Below are 22,666 nucleotides of genomic sequence, written 5' to 3'. Positions count from 1 at the left end.
AGAACCCGACCAGGGCTCAAACCCACAAATTGTGAGATTATGAGCTGAGCTGAAGTCAGACAGTTAACTGATTGAACCACCCTACTTAGTCAGTCTTATCTGTGTCTCTTATCTTGTTACAAGTATGCGCTCATGACCCTGACTGCTTTAAATGGAAAGTCATTCTTGCAAATAAAAAAATATTGTTAAAGTTATTTATATGTGTGTATACTCTATATATATATATCCTATCAACGGTAGTCTCAGAAATAACAAGTTTGGGGAGCAAAGTAAATCCTTAAATTGGCAATTTTGACATGTAATTTTGTATAGTACTTTAACTTTGCTAGATCTAAATGTTACATTATTTGAATATTACTCAATACCGTTCACTGATATTTTCTATATATGATTATTTACTACAAGCTGTCATTATTGTAAATTTGCTAAACTTAGTATATCTTATTCATTGAAGCAATATTGTTAGATATCCATAGAATGAGAAAAGATCATAAAAATTGTGAGAATTCTTTTAAGACTAATTTAGGAAGTTCCAAGTACTCCTAGGAAATTCCAACTTCTCATTTATAAACATCAAAGATTAATATCCTTTGGGAAACACCAGTGTGACATGATTGTCAAGCTGGAGCCTACAATTTCCAGTCTCCCTTGCAGCTAGCCATAGCCATATTCTAGGTTTCAGCCAATACAATGTAAGCACAAACGAAACCTGAACCTTCTGGATTATGTTTTTATGAGGAAGCTGTTTGTTCTTCCCTCTCCTGTTCCCTCTTCTCTCTGGCTTGGAAGGGATGAAAACTGGAGGAACCACTTGAGATCAAGATAAGGAGACCATGTATTAAAGAGAGTGTTCCTCCTGTCTGTTCCCTGGATTGCTTTAAGGAGCAGGATTGCCCGCTGCCCTAGCCTAGCATTAGACCATTTAGAACATTTAGACCATTACATGAATGATAAATAAATTCAATTTTATTTTAGCCTCTGTATTTTGGGGTCTCTTTATTCTTGAAGCTTAGCTTATATGAACACATGTAGGAACATGTTTATGCAATGTTACTTGAGGAAGCATTGTACACAATTACATTTTACATTACATTGTATGTTACATTATCCACAGTTATGTATATGTGCAATCTAACCTCAATCACTAAAAACATACAGGGGCACCTGGGTGGCTCAGTCCATTAAGCCTCTGACTTCAGCTCAGGTCATGGTCTCACAGTTTTTGAGTTTGAACCCCATGTAGGGCTCTGGGCTGAGAGCTCAGAGCCTGGAACCTGCTTCTAAGTCCGTGTCTCCCTGTCTCTCTCTGCCCTTCCTCTGCTCACACTCTTTCTCTCTCTCAAATGTAAATAAACTTTTTTTTTAATTAAAAAAAAAACCTTAAAACATACAAAGAAAATGCCCAGGAGAAAACGTGTCAAAAGCCTGGCAACAAAAGGGATTGGAGAAGCCAAGTCTCAACTTGTTGAGCACTATTTATGTTCTAAGGAAAAAAGCTAATAGAGAACAAGAAAGACTTATTTCCTGTTTTATGGAGTTGGCAATGAAACTAGAAAGGAAGATGTTTGCAATGAATTACCAGTATGAATGATATGAAGAATTTATTCCCCCCTTTTGATGACTCTGCTTATAGATATTGCAATATTGGTGAGATGTGGGATTTTGGATAATCTCAAACTCCTTCAAGAACTGGCAATTTCTACCAGGCCTCCTAGAAGCTGATGGTCTCCCCAGGAGGTGGTCCAGCCCCTTCAGCAATCGTCCAAGGCTAACAACGGGCAGAACTCCAACAGCTTCCATTTCACATTCTTGCCTCCATCTTCAAAAACCTTAATCCAGCTTCCCAAGCCCTGGGCTAAAGAAAACTGGAAAACCTCCATCCCCATCATGCTCTCTGCGGTGAGGGAGCCCTTACCTGAGAACACATAGTTGACCATTGGGTTGCCATCTTGGGAAAACCAAGAGCTTCGATGTGGTTTTCATTTGGGGGGAAAGCTAAGAAAGCTGCACAAACACATGAGTGGAAAGCTGGCACTCATCTTACACAGTAGTTTTAATTTTTGTAGGCCTAAAAAACATGAGAAACTCTAGTATTCTGTTTAGCAGAAGCCTTAAATATCCTGTAGGAGCCTGTTCAAGTCAGTGAGAGGCAATAAGGTTGCTATTACGTAACACTTTGTATTTACTAAAGACGTTATCTGCCTATCTGTCCGTCTACCCACCTGGCTAACATGCCCAGCTCTGTCAGCCACTGCGGGGCATTTCTGTCCACATACCTGTCAGATTCCATTTTTCACCAGAAGCTTCATTAGGAAATAGAGCCTGAGCAGGCGTAGAGGCACTTTACACAGCTGAAAATAATGAAGGAGAAGTCAATGCAATTAACTAAGCCCTTAACAGAAGGATTTGAATAGTGAGGGATCTAATTATGTGTCCCAGGCACCCACATATTGTATTTGCCACATCATCAGGCAGCAATAAAGAATGTCTCAAAGCTGTGCATCTCACGGGACAGGGATGAGACCAGAGTTACCTTGGTGAATTCCTTTCCTTCTTCCTCTCTGTAAAGAAGGCTGAATCTCGCAAGTCTGTGTCTACAATTATCATCAACTCACTATCCACTCTTCTCTTCTTCTTTATTGAGAGAAGCAATATTTTATTCAGATTGACAATGTACCCAGATAAAAAAAAAGAACATATTTCCTACTCTCCTTTGCAATTATAAGTGGACAGTGACATGTTAGTGGAAGTCAACTGAAGCTTCTGAGAAAGCTGTCCTTCTCTCCTTTCTCCTTCTTCAACCTGAAACATGGATGTGATAACTGGAGTTCCAGCAGCCACATTGTTACCATGAGGTGATCTTATGAGTGGAATTCATGAACTTAAGATGGAAGAAGAGAAAGATTGAAGGATGTTGAGTCCTTGGTGATGATGAAGCTGCCATACTGCCATGGGATTATCAGCCTCTACACTGTTACCTGATAGAAAAACAAACCTTGGATTTATATCACAACTGTTCATTCAGGTGTCAGCAAGTCTGATTTTGACAGGTGCAACTTGCACTCAATTACTACCTTTTCCACAAATATTCCCAGAGCCCTAGAAAAATTCAATCATTGACCAAAGTGGTCATTCACCAAAAGACATTTGCTTAATGCCCAACTCTTGGGTCCACACTGGAGAATGGAAGGGTGAGTAGGTGTGGTCTCTGACCCTGTCACCTACTGTCCCATTTCCTTATTAGAATGAGTGGCTCTGTTCCATGGAGCTTTGCATCTCTGTTAGAGCTGCCTTGCAACAGAGAAGTTATTTAAGCGTCTAGAAGGCAGAGAATCTCCCTTGTTCTTCTTAATATCACCAAGAGTCCCAATGCCTCTCTGTCAACGTCTCTGGGCAAGGGTATGTGAAAACTGAGTGTTGGACCCAGACCAGCCTGTTTAAGCATCTGCCCATATCTGAAAATCATCATATGAAGAGTTACCCACGTTAGACTCTAGGTTCACTGATGATGCCTGGTCTCTTCTCTAGCCACGTGCTTTGAGCTCAGGCTCCCATTCCATCCTCAACACTGTCTTCAGATACGATGCAGAGGGAGATGGAACTTTCTCTCAGTTCCGACTCTGCCTCTCCATCCTGGCCTTGCTTCAGGCGCCGCCTCACCAGGACAACCAGGTACCCTTAGGCAGTGAGCAGGCTTTGCGTCCTCCAAGGTACATTCAGGGTGAGGAAACCATGGACTCTGCCAGGCAGCGTGGCCCATTCTGTCAATTCTTCCGGAGTGGGTGATTGCTAAGATCAAGGTTTTCATCAGCTCAAGGTGGTGCATCCCTGGGGGTCATTTTTAGCAAAAAATTGTGAGTCAGATACACCTTCTGTGTTTCTCCAGCCTTCTTGGCCTCACCCAAGTGCCAGCTCCCAAGCCAGTCATGACTGAGGCAGGCCACGCGGCAGATCCTTTACTCTGGCCAGCTGGTGAGGGGGGCACCAGTCTTGCTGTCCAGGCCCCCGTTATGCAGGAGAGCAGCATGGTTTGAGCACCAGTTGCATCCCTTTCCACCTCTGGGACTCTGGACAAATCGCTTAACCACGGTTTTCTTGCCTGCAAAATGGGGATAAGTTATTATAAGGATTAAAGGAGTACGTGTGTAATAACTCTCAGCCCTGCTCTAGAGCATCGTGAGCTCTCAGTGAATGTTAACTGTCACCATCAGTTTTATTAACACCTGGCATCGCCTGTCATTTTAACTCTTTTGTAACTTGGTGAACATTAAACATGTTTAAGGCTCTGATGTTGATAAAGAATCCCAGTTAAATTTTGAGTGGGAGGGAATTTTTTTATTTTTAAACAAATTTTTATTTATTTATTTTGCAAGAGAGAGAGAAAGCATGCACAAGTAGAGGAGGGCCAGAGAGAGAAAGGGAGAGAGGGAGAGAGAGAGTCCAGGCAGGCTCCACACTGTCAGCACAGAGCCCGACTTAGGGGTCCATCATGATGTCATGACCTGAGCCAAAATCAAGAGTCGGAGGCTTAACCCACTGAGCCACCTGGGTGTTCCACCTTTTCAAAAAAAGTTTATTTACGGATGAAAAGTGACCTTTTACTTATTTTTCTCTGCTCTCGACTTTATTTCTCCTTCTCTCTGGTGATATTATTTGTCTTTTAAGTTGTACGGAAACAACCAAATTCCACTCCAAGCCCCATTCCAACTCCCTTGCTCTGAAGCATCTTTAGCACTCACCATCTGATTGGGTGGACTTGCTGAGTTTTGTATGTGTGTGTGAAGTTTACGGTAGAGGGTCAAGTTACCTGCCCGTGTTCCTCCCAGGACACCCACGGACGCGTCTGAGGTGTGGTGAGACCGTCAGAAGCATTAAGACACATGTGGGAATAAATGTGTAAATGTACTTAGACTGTATTTGGGCAAACCGGGCTTTCACCACCCTCTAAATTCAACAGAGATGACTCTGCAGACCAAACAGTGGTTAGCCGTTGACAACAAAAACCATTTGCAGCCCAAATTAGACACAACAAATCTGGGAAAGAATTTTTAAAACTCCAAACCTTGCAACCCACCCCTCGCCCCCAGACTACTTTAGGCATCAGGAGGGAAGGGGAACGTGCATGCCAAGAGGAGGCAGGAGGCCTGAGCAGATTCCTTGGGTTCCAGCAGGTGAAAAACACATTTGCCAAAGCAGAGCATGTTTGGGGATGGGGATGAAAAGGTGGGGGTATTTATAAGTCGAGGCCCTTGGTCCTACTTCTCCTGGACGGCCACCGGAAAAAGCTGTCAGAGCTAAGCGGGGTGCTGGGTTATCTTTATGCCAATGTGACTGGTAACAAAGTAGGAAAACTCAGGGTCTCAGAGCATCAGACTGGTCAAGGCTGAGGCTGCAAAAGCCAGACAGGTACATCCATACATAAGTGGAGTGGCGGGGCTTGGGGCACCTGGGTGGGCCAGAGAAGGCGGTCCCCCTGCAGGACCGGAGAGCCTCTACCACCCCCAGGGGTCGCTGGCTCGAAGCTCCTAAGAAGAAATGGACACCTACTATGGCCAGATCTTCAGAGGTTTTAAAAAATGCTGTAAAAGTTTCTGCTTTTCAAATGTTGGCAACCGCTCCAGCACTGTGTACAGGCTGAAGCAAACTAACCTGTCTGCTGGATCCGGCTTTCCTGCGCAGCTTCTGAAATTCCAAGTGGGGGCTGACTTTTATCTTACCTCTGACGCTCGGGGGGTGTCAGGGGTGGGCTGAGAGCCTGCGTGTATCTACGTTCCCTCCTCGGCCCGAATCTTCCTACCGCTAAATTAATCTAGCCTAAGAACTCCTTTGCAGCTTTGAGAAAAGTGAAGCTCAAAAATCAAAGTACAAACCCAGCAAAAACCTTCCAGGTAGAAGCCTCAAAGATAGAGCTTTACTTTTATTTTTTAGGTATTTTGTCATGTCCCAGAATGGTCGGTCATGTTAAAATCACAGGTGTAATAATAGTCACTGATGCTCAGGAGATGCTCCCAGGACTGCGCTGGCTTGGGCAGGAAAGGAGAAATGGAGAGGGACACACCCAAGGCCACCCAGGAGGCCGAGGAGGCCTAGAGGGAGGCCAGATTTATTCCCCCCTCCCCCACCACCAACTTTCAGTTTGGGGCCTGTATTCCCAGTCTGCCCCTGGAATCTGGAAGGTCCACACAATGGCTCCGTGGGGCTCCCTGGGGAGCAAGGTCTGCAGAGAAAAGCATCAGGCCTAGGAGGGAAGCTTGAAGTCAGAGGGCACCCTGTAGGTCACAGTGGCACCTCTAAGTCTGCACCCCGACCAAGCAAGGACTGTCAGTGGGAGCCCAAATGCAGAAGAGGCCAGCCCGTCTGGGAGTGAGGTCCAGCATCAGAAAACACACGCGGCCCAAAAATGTCAAATTCCAGGCAAGAGCTGTAGCCACGCCACCAGTCAGGGCTTCGGAAGGTTGGCACTCCCGTCTCCCCTGCACAGCGCGGCTTCAAGATCACGGAGCATCTGGGCAAAGCGAAGAAGAGGAAGGCAGAAACAAACAAACAAAAAACCCCCAAAAAACAAAAACAAAAACAAAAAAACTCAGAAAAACAAAAAGAAAAAAACCCCAAAAAACAAAAGGCAAGGTAGAGCTCCCAAGCCTGAGATTAAGCCCTAAGGGGCTGGCTGGTAATCACCATGGTGGAACACATCGCTCCCCCCGCCCGCCTTGCTTTTCCTGCGGATACCAAAGTACCTCTCACCCGCAAGCACACGCGAACCTTTCACTTTGTTCCCTAGAGCTCAGACACCAGGGCTGCGTGGAAAGATCTGGGAGCTTGTGGAGCATTGTGGGTACTGACATGCAAATGAGGAGCGCAACCGAGCGTGTCCCACATTGCTTCAGAGGACCTGAATTTTTTATGGCTTGTGTGTGCTTTTTGATGTTTTCATTGTCTCCAGCATAACTGATATGCATTCCGATTCTGACAACTAGAAGTTTCTGGGGCTTTTTTTTTTTCTCCTGGAGCTGGTCTTCTCTACCTCAAAACAAAACAAAACAAAACAAAAACAAGGGGGGGGGGACCAAAACAAGACACAAAAAAATCTGGCGTAACAAACTGGGGTTACTTGAAGAAGTGAAATATTGTAAGCAATCCAACCACAGATGCAACCAGGAAAGGAAAACATGTTGATTCTCTTAAATTTCTTGGAGGAAAACAGCTCCAACTTTCCTACCTCACTTAAGGGGCAACTTCCAAAAGGTGGTAGTAGGGGGGCAGTGCTTTTTTTTCCCATGGTGGTCAGTGGGGGAGAAGCCATTTCTGTTATGAAATACACCCCCCCCCCCCGCATCTGTTGGCACTTGGTCTTAATTAAGTGGGGAAGTTCATTTGGAAAAAGTGAGAGGCTTATTGGACCTCCTCCCCTACAAAGACACACAGACACACACTTCAAGTGTGTGCTTTTAGGGGAACCATTTTCATTTTACAGCCATTTGCCCTTAAAGGATCCAGAACACCATCCACCCACGCCAAATACCTCAGATTCAGTGGTTTTTCTGGTTTGGCTGAAGCAAGGAATTGCTGGACAAATGACAAGAAAGTAATTTCTGAGAGAATTCTGCCAATTCCCCACCCCCACCCCCCATCTCAGGTGACTAAGATTATCTGGTAATGGGCTGAGTCCGAGAGGACCTGTCTGAACCTGACGTGGGACCTTCCAAGCATTCCAGTTTCGTTCCAACCATAACCACACAAAGAGAGAACAGGGCATACCTGGGAATGTGAACACGATGGCAATATCTCTAAAATTCCTAACAAACCTTGCATTCTGCTTGCTGTCCTGCTCCTCCAAGGACTACAGCGCATTGCTCCAGGCTCCATGTGCCTCCTTTGTCCAAATTCAGTATCATTCTTTTCTTTCAGCACCACGCTGTGGTTCTGTGGGCCTTGGACAACTTCCCCACCCTCCCGGGCCCCCACTTCCCACCCTCCCTTTCCTGGACTAGGTCTTTGGAACTTCCTCCCGAATTCCTTACCTTCGCTGACATTCCCCCACAGACTCCAAGTGCCTCCAGGTTCCCAGGCCAGAGCTTGGTGGCACTGTCAGGCTTAGAACCGCTCCTCTGACAACTTCTGTCGCCATTCTGCGCTGCCAGCCCCTTTCCCTGGCTCCCAGTCAGTGTCCCGAAGTATTTCTGAAGGAAAGAAGGCGGCCCTCCATTGTTTATCAAATGGTTTCAGACACTTGGCATCTAATTTCCACTCAAGGCCTAAGAGGTAGGTATTAGCATTTTCATTTCACAGGTGATAAATTTGAGGCCCAGAGAGGGTACACGACTCGCCCAAAGTCCCCAACTGCTAAGTGTCCAAAGTTCGGAGATCTCCCAGTGACAGCCCCTCTCTCCAGAAGAAAAGACAACTTTTAGTCCTTCTCCATTTTCAAACCACTCCCACAGATGACATCTCTGGGACCTCCACAATGACCCCCGTCGGGCAGATACTAATAATGACCCTTTTTTTTTACAAATGCAGGACCGAGTAGCATGAATCCCTGTATTCCTACTGCCGGCTGTTCTCTTTTTTCCAGAACCTTCTTTGAAAGACCACAACAACTGCAGTGATTAAAAAGGAGTCTGAGTCTCCCATAGCATAAGCTCCTGGGAGGGGAGGAAGGTCAAGTGAGGAATTTGAAGAAGCCATGTTAACCTTTTCAATTACACACAGCCTGTAGCGACTTGATTCACGAAACCACGCTGAAGACCACAAGCATTTATGATCCTTCTAAATATACCCAGTGAGCCTCCGGAAGTATCTCAGGTAGTCAGAATCCAGCTCTGTAAAACACATAAATACATTTAAAATAGTAGGAACTGTTTCCACCCTTCTATTTTTTTTTTTTAAATGAGTCAATGTACTCCAAATAGAAATGTTGGCCGCCACTCCTTTCATACCACTATTTATATTTAACTTATCAGCATATAAATGGAAGCATGGTAGGTTCACATAGCAGGTCTTGGGGTATTTGCTTTCAACTTCAGAGCCAGACAGTCCTGAGTTTCTAGTGACAATAAGAATAAAGAGAGACCAGTAAGCGTTCTCACCATATCTGCAGCTTTCAGTATCGAACCCTTCTGTATATCCCGTTTTCTCCCACCAGAGCATCTGAGAGGTCTCCTGTGGGGAAAGGAGGGAGATGTCAAATGGGCTCATCTTTTCAGATAATGAAAAGGAAGAGGACTTCTGGAGAGAGAGGCTTTGTGGGGGTGACTACAGTAGGGCTCTAGGAAAACGCCACCAGAGCAAATCAGGGCAAACGCAAAAAGAAACCATATTCTTAACTTCAAATAAGAGCTGTCCAAACTCCCCACGCCCAACCCCTCCCCAGCACCCTCACGTTGTTTGGATTTCAGGCTCTTGAAGAAAATGTATTTCTTTTGACATTTAATAATGTCTGTTGACATGCAACATCCCTGCTAGGGCTTTTTTTCTTTCTTTCTTTCTTTTTTTTTTTTTATTAAATGATGTAAGTTCTGTAACGGATACTGGTTGTCATCAAACATCATAAAGCCAATCATGCCTCAAGTCATCAATATTTATTGTCCCCTGTCGGGGAGAGGCTGTTTTCAGTTTGGGGCAGATGGGTTTAATTTTTAAGTGGGATAGTTAAAGCAGACGCACCTAGGAACAAATGTCAGGCCAGCAAGGATCTGCCGACAGGGTACAACAGAGATGTTCACGCAGCTGGAGGGAAGGGGATGGGGGAGAGAAGGAACTGAAAGGAGGAGAGGAGGCACAGACCACAGAGGGGGAAGAAAAGGAAATGGGAAAAGAGGGAAAAAAAAGAGTTTATGCTCCTGGACACGTAGCACTTACAATAACAGAAATCTCCACCAAAGGACGTCCAGAAGGACTTGGGGAAGTGAGGGAGATACCAGGCTAAGGGGAGGGCTTAGTGCTACAGAGAAAGGTCAAGTGGAGAAAGTGAAAGTGAAGTGCACGAGAAGGAGAAAAAGTGAAAGAGAACCTGAAAGAGAAGGTAAAAGGAAACAAGATGTGAGAGAAAGTGAAAGCCCAACCATGAGAAAGGAAAAGAAAAAATGATAGGAAAATGGAAAGTGAAAAGAGAAGAGGAAACGGATGGGGAGAGCCTTGGAGACAGACAGTAAGGGAGGGAGTGTGGGGGGAGGCAGGGGCAGGAGGTCCAGCCTGGGTGACAGGCCCCAGGCAATGGGGGTGGGGAAGTCTTTGGGCAGGCCAGTCCCAACCAGGGTCAGCAGGAGTGGGTGGGCTTTGTCTTTGGCTCCCTTACCTATCTTGCCTGTGCTCCCTCCGACCCTGTAAAAGTTCTCCTATTACAGGCAGGCTTCTGGAAGGTTCTAGAATTTTCTCACACTCAACCCTCAGCAAAGGTTCTGAGTATCTCATTCACACTGAGGCATTAATGACTAATAAGCCTCAGTGGGATACTTCTGGCTGGGCTCAAGTTTTCCTTGTTCAGTTTTAGTTCCAATGGCAAATTCTGAGACATTTGTCAGCCAGGTAGGGAAATTTTTAAGGGATGTGAAGCTGGTGGCCAGAGTCTCATCCCATAATCAAGTCTATCCTGCTTCCTGAGTGTTCACTGAGGGATACAGTTTGTAGACCCAAAGTTCCTTTTTGGAGTAACAGATGGGGAACCTGTGACATAGCCTTGGACCCCTCCTGGGCTGCTGAACAGAAGGACCAGAAAGTGGGCCTCTGGAGGACAGGGGACGAGAAGCCTTGTCCTTTGTCCTTGGGGCTCAGTGGAACTCTTGCAGAGCCCACGGCCTGGGAGGGAGGAAGGGCCAGGAATGGACCATTCTGCAGTGTCCTTACACACCCAAGCTCTGCCCACGCCGGCTTTGGTGCTGACGTCAAAGTCAGAGGGAAGAAAGGAAGAAGGAAGGAAAAACTTTATTAAAGAGAATTCCTGAAAAAAACTCCTGGAGAAAAATAAATAGGTCAGACCTCAAAGCAGCCCAGCAAAACACTCCTTAATGGTCCAGCCCACCACTTGCGTTTTTTGAAATTATACGCCTTCGTATTTACGTAACCTGGCCCGAGAGGTAGGCTGGGCCCAGGACCCCTTCGGTACTGAGGGTTCTGAGGCACGGAGGGCCCCTGCGCAGGGTCTCAGAGCAGGTCAGAAGCATTAGAGGAGCCAAGCCTGAGGACCACCTTGGAAAAAGGAGAGACGAGGGGATGGAATTAGTGTTCCAACGTCCCATGACGGGCCTCTAGGTTCCCTACCTAGTCTTGTGCTTTCCGAAGTGGAAAGAAATTGCGTTCTGTAGCCCTCCCACCCCACTTCCAGAATTTTCCAATCCGATTGGGACAAATGGCAGGACCTGAATGCCACCATGAACTCTCCTGTTGGCCCGAATTCGGGCAGCCCTGGGAGCTCATTTACAGCCCCACCTTGGCTCCGGGCCATTCCAGCCCAGGCACCCAGCTAGCACCCAGAGCTCACTGAGGACACTGGGTGCCCGTATTTCTGGAGAGCCATGCCCTGTGCTGATTGCCAGCACCGAAGCCGACTGGACGGTTCATTCCCCCACATCCTCACTAACATTTTGTTTTTCTTTCTGACTTTCTGAATTCTTGCCAGTCAGTATCTCATTGCTATTTTATTTTCTTTTCAAATTTATTTTTGAGAGAGACAGATCATGAGCAGGTGAGGGTCAGAGAGAGAGAGAGGGAGACACAGAATCCAAAGCAAACTCCAGGCTCTGAGCTGTCACTACAGAGCCTGACCCAGGGCTCCAACCCATGAGCTGTAAGATCATGACGTGAGCCGAAGTCAGACACTCAACCAACAGAGCCACTCAGGGGCCTCTCATTGCTATTTTAAATTACATATTTCTAATTACCAATGGGGTTAAACAGTTCTCCGAAAATGTACTGGCCACTTAGCTCCCTCTTCTAGGAAGGGGACGTGTCTTTCCATTGAATTTCTTGAGTTTTTCTCGTCCACTTGCAGTATCTTGCATTCTAGGGTCTATTCCTCTTTCGGTTTTAGACAATGTTTATTATCTCTTCTCCATCTTCCCATCAGCTAACTGTGGATCCAGCGGCCATGTTTGAATAGATCTTTTTCATTTTGATGTAGTCAAATTCACCAACCTTTGCCATGTGGTTTACATTTTTGGTGTCTAATTGAAGAAATCCTTCCCACGCTAATGTTGAAAAGATACTCTTTTACATACTCTTCTATTGAATACGTAGCATTTTTCCTTCAAATTTAGGCCTTTTTTGAGTTTATTTTTGAATGTGGTTTGAATTAGAGCCACGATTTTTTCATCCAGTGAGCCAATTACCCCAACAAAATATACTAAATAATTCATTTTTTTCCTCCACAGAATCCCAGTGCCCCTTTTAAAAAATGATATATCATGGGTCTCTTTCTAAACGTTTTTTTCTTAATTCTATTTGTCTATATGTCTATTTCTGCACTAGCCCACCATCTTTATTACCACGCCACTGTAGAGTATCTTGTTTTTATGCTTTTTTTTTAAGTGTCGAGTTAAAGTTAGTTTTTCTCTGGCTGCTTTAGTCTTACTATGACAGTGTGATTCTTTTTTTTTTAAGTTTTTTTTAAAACATTTTAATTCATTTTTTGAGAGACAGAGACAAACCATGAGAAGGGGAAGGGCAGAGAGAGAGGGAGACACAGAATCTGAAGCAGGCTCCAGGCTCTGAGCTACCTGTCAGCATACAGCCCAGTGCGGAGCTGGAACCCATGAACCATTATATCATAACCTGAGCCGAAGTTGGATGCTTAACCAACTGAGCCACCCAGGCTCCTCTGATCATTACCATTTGTAAAGAAGGACAGTTTTTCTTTTAATTGTTATAGTTTCCATGTTTTCTTTTTCTTCTATTGTATTAAATGAAATATCTTATACTTTAATATATATAGTATAGTGTATATATAGTACATAAATTTATTATATATATTAGATGTTTTTTTAAAAGTAACATTATCTTTTTTTCTGAGTTAAACAATCACAATTAGATGTTGAACTTTATTGAAATCATATCCTGGATATATTGTGATAATCTTGTAATTTTTCTTTTTAGTACACTAATACAGTGAACAACATTACCAGATTTTCTGACGTGAAACTAGCTTTACACTCTGAAATACAGCTTACTTTACTATTATTTATTTTAGCTACAGTGTTGAATTTCGTTGGCTAATCTTTCCCAACTATTATCTGTTTACTGTTTTATCTAAGTGTTCAGTGGAGGTATATCCCTCCCACAAAGTACGTTTGACAACTTTCTCTCCTGGTTTCTGAAACAATTTGTATAAAGTAGGGATTATCTCTTAATTTGACAATTTAATAGCACTTACTTCCCAAATTTTTTGATACTGGGGCTTAACATGACCTTATTATTTATTTCTTTTCTTTTTATTAGTTATTACTCTATTAGTTATTTCTATTCAATACTTCTATTTTTCTTACCCCAATATTTTGGCTTTCATATTTTTCTGATAATTTTGTCATTTTGCTTAAGTTTTCTGATTTTGGGTACATAATTGTTCATAATATTCTTTTATGACTCTCTGCTGCATCTCTAAGTATTTATCTGCTTGCATATCCATTTTCATATCCATTTATTTGTGTCTTCACTCCCTTTTTTAAAAGTAGATTTTTCATGAGAGATCCTTATGGTGAAGGAACTGGTCAGTGTCTTGACCAGCGTAGTGGATACACGAATCTAAATGTGACAAAACTGCATAGAACTAAGTACACACACAAATGTGTACAAGGAACACTGAGAAATTCTAAATAAAATCAGTATATTGTATTCATGCCAAGATCCTAGTTGTGCACTGTGCTATGGTTTTGCAAAATGTTACCTCTGGGAGAAACTGAGGAAAAGGGACACGAGACTCTATGTTGTTTGCTTTGATTGCATGTAAATCCACAATTCTCTCAACCAAAATTTCAGTGAAAGGAATCAATTTTGCCAGATATTTATGTCTCCTTGTTAACCTTTTCAAAATGCCAGCTTTCGGTCTTGTTAGCTTATCTGTTTATTTTTTTTCCCCTGTTCTCTGTTTTGTTAATTTTTCTCTTATATTTATTTTTTCTTCCCCTCATGCCTTTCTGAGATTTCTTTTTTGCTACTTAAAAAGTGTAAAAGCTTAAGTATCAAAGCTTAGATGATTTGTTTTCAGGCCTTTTTTCTCCTTTTTGACAAATGTGTTTAATGCCATATGTTCCCTCTTTTATCCGTTGCACAAATTTGACATATAGTGTTTTCATTTGCTTTTAGCTTTAAGTATTTTAGAACTCCCTTTCTGATTCTCTCTCTGACTCAAGAGTAATTAAATAGCTCACTTTTTAGTTACCTAACAGATGTAATATTTTTAAGCTAGCAATTAGATATTGGTTTCTTATTTTCTAAATACAATGAGAAAACATTGTCTGGTTTCTTTCTTTTGAATTTATTGAGGTTTCTTTTGTGGCCAACTCTATACCAGTTTTTGTTTAGGTTCTGTACAAAACATTATGTATTGGCTGTGTTAAATACATTGTTATGTAAAAACCGATTTTGAGTTTACTAATTATGTATAATTCAAGAGCTTGGTTTTTATTCATGTGTTTGGTTTTTACTTTGGAATCTCTGGTTTTAGTCTGGAATCTCTGTTTATTTTTTATCAGTGAATTTCACCTATTTACAATTACTAATATATTAGGACTCATTCCTGCCACCTTATTCATGTATTTCCATTGACCTTACTGGCTTAGGTCAAGCTCTCTAGAAGCAGAGCCTGAGAGAGGAGTTCTTGTCCAAGTGATGCATTAGAGGAGGAGCTCAGGAGAGGGAGGATCCAGACGCAGAACGGGGCAGGAGAAAACTGAGTTAGACCGTGTTTCCAGCCGGGGATACGCTTCCACGGGGGCGGGGGGCAGGGGGGGGGGACTGGAGCTCACCTTGAGGTTTCTGTGCCGTTGGCGCCCCTCCCCCACCCGAGGAGCCACTGGCCAGGCCCTGCTGTGCCTCCCACAGGAGACAACGCAATCAGTGGTCCGCCCTCGGCAACGTGAGAAAGAGAAAAGAGCAAACGTTAAAAGCACTCCCTCACCCTGGGAGCCGATCCTCTTTCCCTTGGGGTGCTCCCACTCCCCAACCTGGAGACCCATCATCTTCTGCCTCCTTCGGAGTTCCACACCACCTGCACCCTCACTTTGCATTTTCCATCCACCTTCCTCTGGGCCTGTGTGGCACCTGCAGGGCTGGGGACAGGGAAGGGGGCAGCGGCCTCTGCCAGCCTGCCATCTCGTCCTACCCTCTCTTATTTTTTATTTATTTATTTGAGAGTGAGAGAATGAGTTGGGGACAGGGGCAGAGGGAGAGAGGCAGAGAGAATCTTAAGCATGCTCCACACACTGAGCACAGAGCCCAATGTGGCACTTGATCCTGTGACCCTGAAATCATGACCTGAACTGAAATCAAGAGCTGGGAGTTCAGGGATGCCTGGGAGGCTCAATCCGCTAAGTGTTAAACTCTTGATGTTGGCCGAGGTGGGGCTCCGTGCTGACAACATGGAGCCGGCCTGGGATTCTCTCTCTCTGGTCTTCCCTCACTCGCTCTCTTAAAATAAATAAACTGGGGGAAAAAAAGGTTAGAAATAAAGAGTCAGAGGTTCGACCGACTGAGCCAGGCACCTCTCAGCCTACGCTTTCAGTTTCTACTCATCGTCTAGGGTTGCAGACCTTCCTTTGAGGACTCAGGCCCAGCTCTGGTGGGTGGGCGGGGGGTTAACCTGAGGGACCGCCTGCACTTGGAAGACTCATCCCCCAGCCTTTCCAACACTGCCCATGCTCCCTTCCCCTTAGGACAAGTCCTGTCCCAGGAGGCTCCCCCATCTCTCAGGTAAGTAGACTCTTGCTGGGGAGGCCTGAGTCCTTCACACTGGACCCCACATGCCTGCCTCTTTGGGGGATAAAGTTTAGACCATCTATGATCCTCTACTGTATTGTGTATCCTAAGCTGACCAAAACTGTTCAAGGTGGCTCATAATAAAGAAGGAACATGTAAAGTTAGAAACAAAACAACATACAAATAAAGTTCAAGAGACTCCAAGTCACATGCACATGCGTGGAGAGGTAAAAGAATTCTTTCAGGAAAACACTGTTGGATTTCAGTCCCAACTTTTCCCAGCATCTAAGGTAAACTGGGAAGCACCAGACCACCTTCAACTGGAGATTATCACCAAACGCGTTTACCTGGAAAATCAACAGCAAACACTTCTAATTTTAAACATTTATTTATTTTTGACAGAGAGAGAGTGAGCAAGCAAGAAAGGAGGAGAGCGAGGGGGTACAGAGAGGATCAGAGGCAGGCTTGCGCTGATAGCAAGCCCAGTGCAGGGCTCAAACCCATGAACCATGAGATCATGACCCGAGCTGAAGTCGGACGTTCAACTTACTGAACCACCCAGGCACCTCAAACATTTCTAATTTTTAAATTCCTCTTTGTCAAAGCTCTGTCCATCTCTAAACAGTTCAACTTGTCTTTTCTTTTACCAGGACAATGAGATGATCCTCGAGGATGATCCATGAGGGTCTATGATGCTGGACAGGGACCAAGAGCTACAAGAGAAGGAGCTAATCATCCTGGAGGAGCCTATTGTGGGTGCACCTGGAGACTTTGGCTCTGTGTCCTTAGGTTTCTGTCCCCACTCAGCCTTGGAAAAGCGAGGTGACCCTACCAAAGACATATAATGCCGTATGACCCTTCACCTGTTGTCCAACCTCTAGGTGTCAGTTTCCTCATTTGGAAAATCTGAATAAGACTAGCGCTCTCCCCTCCTAGGTGTGTTGTGACAGTGAAACAAGATGATGGCCACACGACACACGGCCAGGGATAAAGGAGGGGTAAGGTGAGTTACAACATCACATCACGATGGGAGGCAAAATGGACTGACGCGTCTTAGTGCCAGACCAGGTGTTGAGGACTGTCTACTCAGTTCTGCGCTGAGCTCTCCAGGAGCCCTGGGACCCAGTGTGCATTTTAATAATGAGGAAACTGTCCGCAGGTCAGCTCTTCCCTTCTCCTCTGATAGATGTGGAAGCTGACGTCCAGAGGGAGCGACCGACTTGCTCAAGGTCTTTCTTTGGGTTGTTGTTCATTTTTTTTAATGTTTATTTTTGAGACGGAGTGAAAATGGGGAAGGGGCAGAGAGAGAGGGAGACACAGAATCCGAAGCAGGCTCCGGGCTCCGATCTGTCACCACAGAGCCCGACGTGGGGATGGAACCCTCAAACCACGAAATCATGACCTGAGCTGGTCAGCCGCTTAACCAACGGAGCCAGCCAGGCACCCCTCAATGAGCTCTTTCTAATGAATACAGAACCAGTACTGTTTCAGAAGGTGTCCACAGCTAGCTTCGCTTCACCTTTCTGCCTCCGTTTTAGTGTAGGGTTAAACAAAACTTTTTGAAAAATGTGTCTTCACCATCCCCTAACCTGTAGAAGCTTCTGTGGGTTCTGGGAAGGAGGTGTGTTATTGGGCTCAAGTAGTGTGTGTGTGTGTGTGTGTGTGTGTGTGTGTGTGTGTGTGTGCGCGTGTGTGTGTGCATGTGTGTATGTGTGTGTGTGTGTTTCCTGTCCCACTCTCAGAGCAATTCATTTCCTACCTTGAAATCTTGTGCTAGGATTTTTTGTTGCAAACTATCCCCATTTCACAAGTAGCCTCCAGCAACAATTAGTCCTGCATGTAATTTCTGAATCAAATGGGGGCTTTGGGTAAGAACTGAGCAAACAGTTTGGAAGCAGATGTAGCCCGAGGTGGAGTCACCCCCAGTGCTGAGGGGAGGCCGGGAGGGAGTGGAAGGAAGAAGGGCGGATGTACCGTAGGGTGTATGGCCTGGAGCTCTGCATTAGGAGGCAGAGTGGAGACTGTGCAGTGGGCAGAATAATGGCCCCCAAAGGCGCTCACACTCTAATCCCCTGGAATCTGTGAATATGTTACCTGACATGTCAGATGGGACTTTTGCAGATGTGATTAAAGCCCAGTTGACATGGGGACATGATCCGTGTGGGTACAAGGTAATCCCATGAGTTTCAAAAGCAGAGAAGTTTCCTTAGCCATATAGAAGGAGGTGTGTCTGCCAAAGGGGTGGGGAGATGCCTGCCAGGGGCTTTGAAGATGGAGGAAGGAGCCATGAGCCAGGGAATGCAGTGGCTTCTGGAAGCTGGTGAGGGGGAGGAAATGGTTCTCCCCTAGAGCCTCCAGAAGGATTTTTAGCCAGTGAGACCCATGTCTGACTCTTTAAGATACTAATTATGTGTTTTTATGTTTTTTACATTTGTTATTTTTGAGAGAGAGAGAGAGAGAGAGAGAGTGGAGGAGCAAAGAGAGAGATACAGAATCGGAAGCAGGCTCCAGGCTCTGAGCTGTCAGCCCAGAGCCCAACGTGGGGCTGGAACTCATGAACCTCAAGATCATGACCTGAGCCAAAGTTGGATGCTTAACTGACTGAGCCACCCAGGCACCCCAAATGTGTGTTGTTTGAAGCCACTAAATTAGTATAATTTCTTACAGCAAATGAACGCAGTCTGGCTCCAACTCTGCCTTTGCTAACGCCTCAGCCATGCTGCAAGCTCTCTGTAAAATGAAGCCAGAGTCACTTCTTAGAATCTCACACACTCAAGCCTGGCCAGCCCTGGGGACCGGTCTGAAGTCAGTTCAACAATAACATAAAACTGTGTGGCTCTGCCCCGACATGCTGAGTCTGCAGGCACCTGGCAGGCCTCCTCCAGGCAGCCTCCCTGGAGGACAAGCTCCCCTGTGCTCTAGAAAGCTTAGAAAGCTACCCGGAGCTTCCTTGCCAGGCCCCACCTTGGCCCCATCAGAAGGATCCTGCTGTGATTTCACAGTCCCTACGGCAGGCCCGCCTCCTTGGCACTCAACCCCGGCCACCTCCTGCCCCCCCCCCACTCCCTGAGCCTTTTAAAGCCACAGGGTCTCGGGCCCCACCTCGACGGGCTGAGCAGAATCCCCCTGATGCCCTGTGAATTGCCATTTTGCAAAAAAACACGAGGAAATTGGAGAGACTGAGGATTCAGTCTGACCTTCTTCCCATAATTATATCATTCCTCTATCATTTGGGGTAAGTCATTTGATCTTCCTGGATCTCAGTATTCTCATTGTAGAACCTGATAATGTGGGACCAGCCATCCTTAAGCCTCCTTCCACAACTGAAGATCTCTCATGCACAGTTGTATCTTCCTTTCATTTCCTGAGGACACCGTAGGACGGTATCCCGTCTTGGGCCCATTGTGGCAAGCATCTGTTTTCTCTATACAGGATGATCATTGTAGATTTGAGACTCTGAGGTGGATCTAAACTAGGACCATGGCATAGCCCAGAATTTGTTTCAAAATGTATAAATATTTTTCTTAGAAAAGTAAAATAAAGGCAGCTCCACCAGACATTGGGATGAACACGCAGAGATGGAAACCAGAGCTGAAAAGATGGAGGTCACTGTGCAAACATGGGAGAGGGTAGGGGGAGGGGAGGGGGGGAAAGGTGAGAAGAGGGGAGGGGGAGCAGGGAGGGAGAGATGGGGGAGGGTGGGGAAGAGGGAGGGGAGGTGTGGGGGGAATCCAGAAATACAGAAAACCCAATCTCCTCCATCTTCAAGTAGAAAATCTACCTGTTCTGCCTACATCCTTAGGTTAGTGTGAGAAGCCACAGGATGGTCTATTTGGACCATTCTCTAAACTGTTTAGTGTTAGTACAGACTAAAAGGTTCTTCTTGAGCATGGACCTTAGCAGCCAGCCTTCTGAGACAATGTCATCATGTTAAGAGAAAAATAAAGCCTTCGGGGTGACTGGGGGACTCAGTTGGTTAAGCGTCCAACTCTTGACTTCAGCTCAGGCCATGATCTCATGGTTCATGAGATCAAGGCCCATATGGGGCTCCATTCCAACAGTGTGGAGCCTGCTTGGGATTCTCTTTCTCTCTCTCTCTCTCTCTCTCTCTCTCTCTCTCTCTCTCTCTCTCTCTCTTTCTCTTTCCTTCTGCCTGAAAGAGGAAAAACATAAAGGAGAAAAAGGAAATCAGAGAAGGTAAGTGACTGGTTCAAAGTCACACCCTCTACCCTGATAATGAATCATTGAGCGAAATCAAGCCTGTTCTGTCATTGAGGAGAAGCAGACTGTGTTACAGTAGCAAAACCCCCCAAATAACGAGCTTTATGTGTCCCTCATCCTACAAGTCTGTCACGGGGCAACAGGAGTTCTGATTGTTGGAATCATGGGGCACCTAGGCAGATGGGTTGGCCATCATTTCAAAGCCCATGCATCACTGTGCCAGAAAGAACGAGCGAGCTCTGGAAGGTCTAGCACTCTGGCCTGAAGTGACACATGTCATTTCTATTCACACTCATTGGTAGGAACTGATCATGTGGCTCCAACCAACTACATGGGGCAAGGAGGAAAAAGCAGCACAAACCCACTGACTGAAAACACGTGACAAACGTCATTATGACCCATCACACCCATCTTTCCACCCCGGTCCCCTCCATGCTGCCTCCTCTAAGAAACCTTTCCTCATCCCATAAACCGTATTCCCGAAAGTTCTGTGTGACCCAAACTTCAGGGTGCCTTCAACTCGGATCCATCAACATTTCGTACAGGCCAGAACTGGTGCTTTGTCCCAGAGCCTCTGACACCCAGCGCAGGGCCTTGGGGCGCGAAAATTAATGCTGCTTCCAAAGTCACGTGACATTTCATTTAATTTTTGTTTAACAGTTATAACACACCGGCACTATTTAAATGACTTAAAATTATTTAATCCTTAAAAAACGTTTTGTGGCCATAACTATTATTTCCCCCATTTTGTTAGCTGAGGATGGTGAGACAGGGTAATTTCCCAAGGGCTGCAAAGCTATGCAGGAGTCAGCAGGCAGCTGCACGCACGCATCGTCCGGACGGTCCGGGTGCCCAGCGCCCACACCCAGCAAGGGGCCCACAGCTGAGGGCCCGTGGCCACGGTTTCATTTTAACTGCCCAGCCCAGTGCTTGGCTGGCTCCATGAGGGCCCCCCGCCTCTCCTCTTGGGAAGCATCCTAGATCTAGCTCCCCTTTCTGTCAAAACGTGCCTGTCCTGTGTCCAACCCCCTTCCCTCAGGGGCTTGGCCTCTGCAGATCTGGTAAGTTCCAGGAGAGCTGGGAGATGCAAAAGATCATTATTTTCCCCTTGACAGCTTTGCCGAAGGCTGGCCCTACAGCAGGTAATCCACACTGGGCAGAGCCAGGCGGTGGCGCGGGCGGGCCAGAGCTTTGTGATTCCAACATGCACAGTCTGTTCTAGCCTATCTTCTAGCAACCCGCCTCCAAGCCCCTGGTCCAGGCTCTGCTTCTTCATTTCAAAGGAGAACCTCCGATGAGGTGCCCAAGATGCTGCAGGATTCTGAGGGGAGGGATGGCAGACTGCGAACATTCCACTGTTTTGGTGCCCCCACCTTGGAATCAGCAAGTGGCTTTTCTACCTGGGACACTTGAGTAGGGGCGGGGGGAGAGGTTTGATGGTGTTCCTGAGGAACCAATTCTTTTAATTCAGGGTGAATCTTTCAGTGGCAACGCCATGGAGTTTGCAAGGGAGATTCTGGAAGCTGCAGGTAAAAATCCACATCGATCATGGGGTGGCTGGACAGAGCGGCCGCCAGAAGATGCTCTGGTCGATGGAGGTGGAGTCAACATATCTCGGCTGCATGGCCTATGCTCTGAGCCGGGCTCAGGAGGATGTTGCACATACTGGGGACTCACCTCATGGACTCTCAAAGAAGTGCTCTCTCCAAAGAAAGAATTCCAAAAAATTCCTAAGATTTTCAAAAGTGCATTCAAAAGTGGTGCTCTTTTCAGAAAGAAGAGTTCCAAATTCCCGAACGATATTCAAACACGAATTTGTTGCCATTCTGGAGCAGGGTGTGGTGGGGGGAGGGGGAGGGGAATGGCAAGATGGAAAAAGATGAGAAAAGGGAACCTGTGACTTTGGGAGGAGCCCTCCAGGTGCTGGTTTGTTGGAGAAGTTGGCCGGAGGACCTTGCTGTGGCCTGAAGGCACCACCAGATGGCAGCATTTCTGAACGGTCCAGATCCACCCCCCCCCCCAACCCCAACCCCCACCCCCACCCAACATGCTGCCTCTCTGAGCGCTGGGGCGCCTTGGCGTCCAGTCAGGAGCACATCCTCCCTCATATTTAGAAGGATTAAGAGTCCCGACTTGAGATACTCTTGTCCTCAGCCTGAGACCAGAGGGAGGAGGGCCGGGGCAGAAAGGCTGGATCTCTCCAGTGCACGTTTCAGCTGTTTAAACAAAATCAGCGTTGAACCCAAGTGCCTGTTGGCCAGTGGCCACTTTGGATGTTGGGCTGGGTTGCCTTAGTTTGTCTGAGAAACAGAATGCTTGTTCGGCCAGATGTTGTGTGGGGACAAGGAACTTTGTGGTGCTTTAGAGCATGCGTCCCGCCAGTGAGCCTCAGTTTGGAGGCGGGGAATACTTTGCTCGGTAGAACCTGGCACCAGTGCCTGCATCTAGGTTCCCAGCACCCTACCACCACCCAGGATGCCCGCCCTGGTCATTCGGTATGAAATGGTGGACAGTTATTACTAGTAAAAACTCTCCCTGCCAT

Source organism: Suricata suricatta, chromosome 2 (genome assembly GCF_006229205.1).
Source record: "Suricata suricatta isolate VVHF042 chromosome 2, meerkat_22Aug2017_6uvM2_HiC, whole genome shotgun sequence".
NCBI classification, from domain to species: domain Eukaryota; kingdom Metazoa; phylum Chordata; class Mammalia; order Carnivora; family Herpestidae; genus Suricata; species Suricata suricatta.
The sequence above is the reverse complement of the archived record's forward strand: the minus strand, read 5'-3'. Positions refer to the sequence as shown.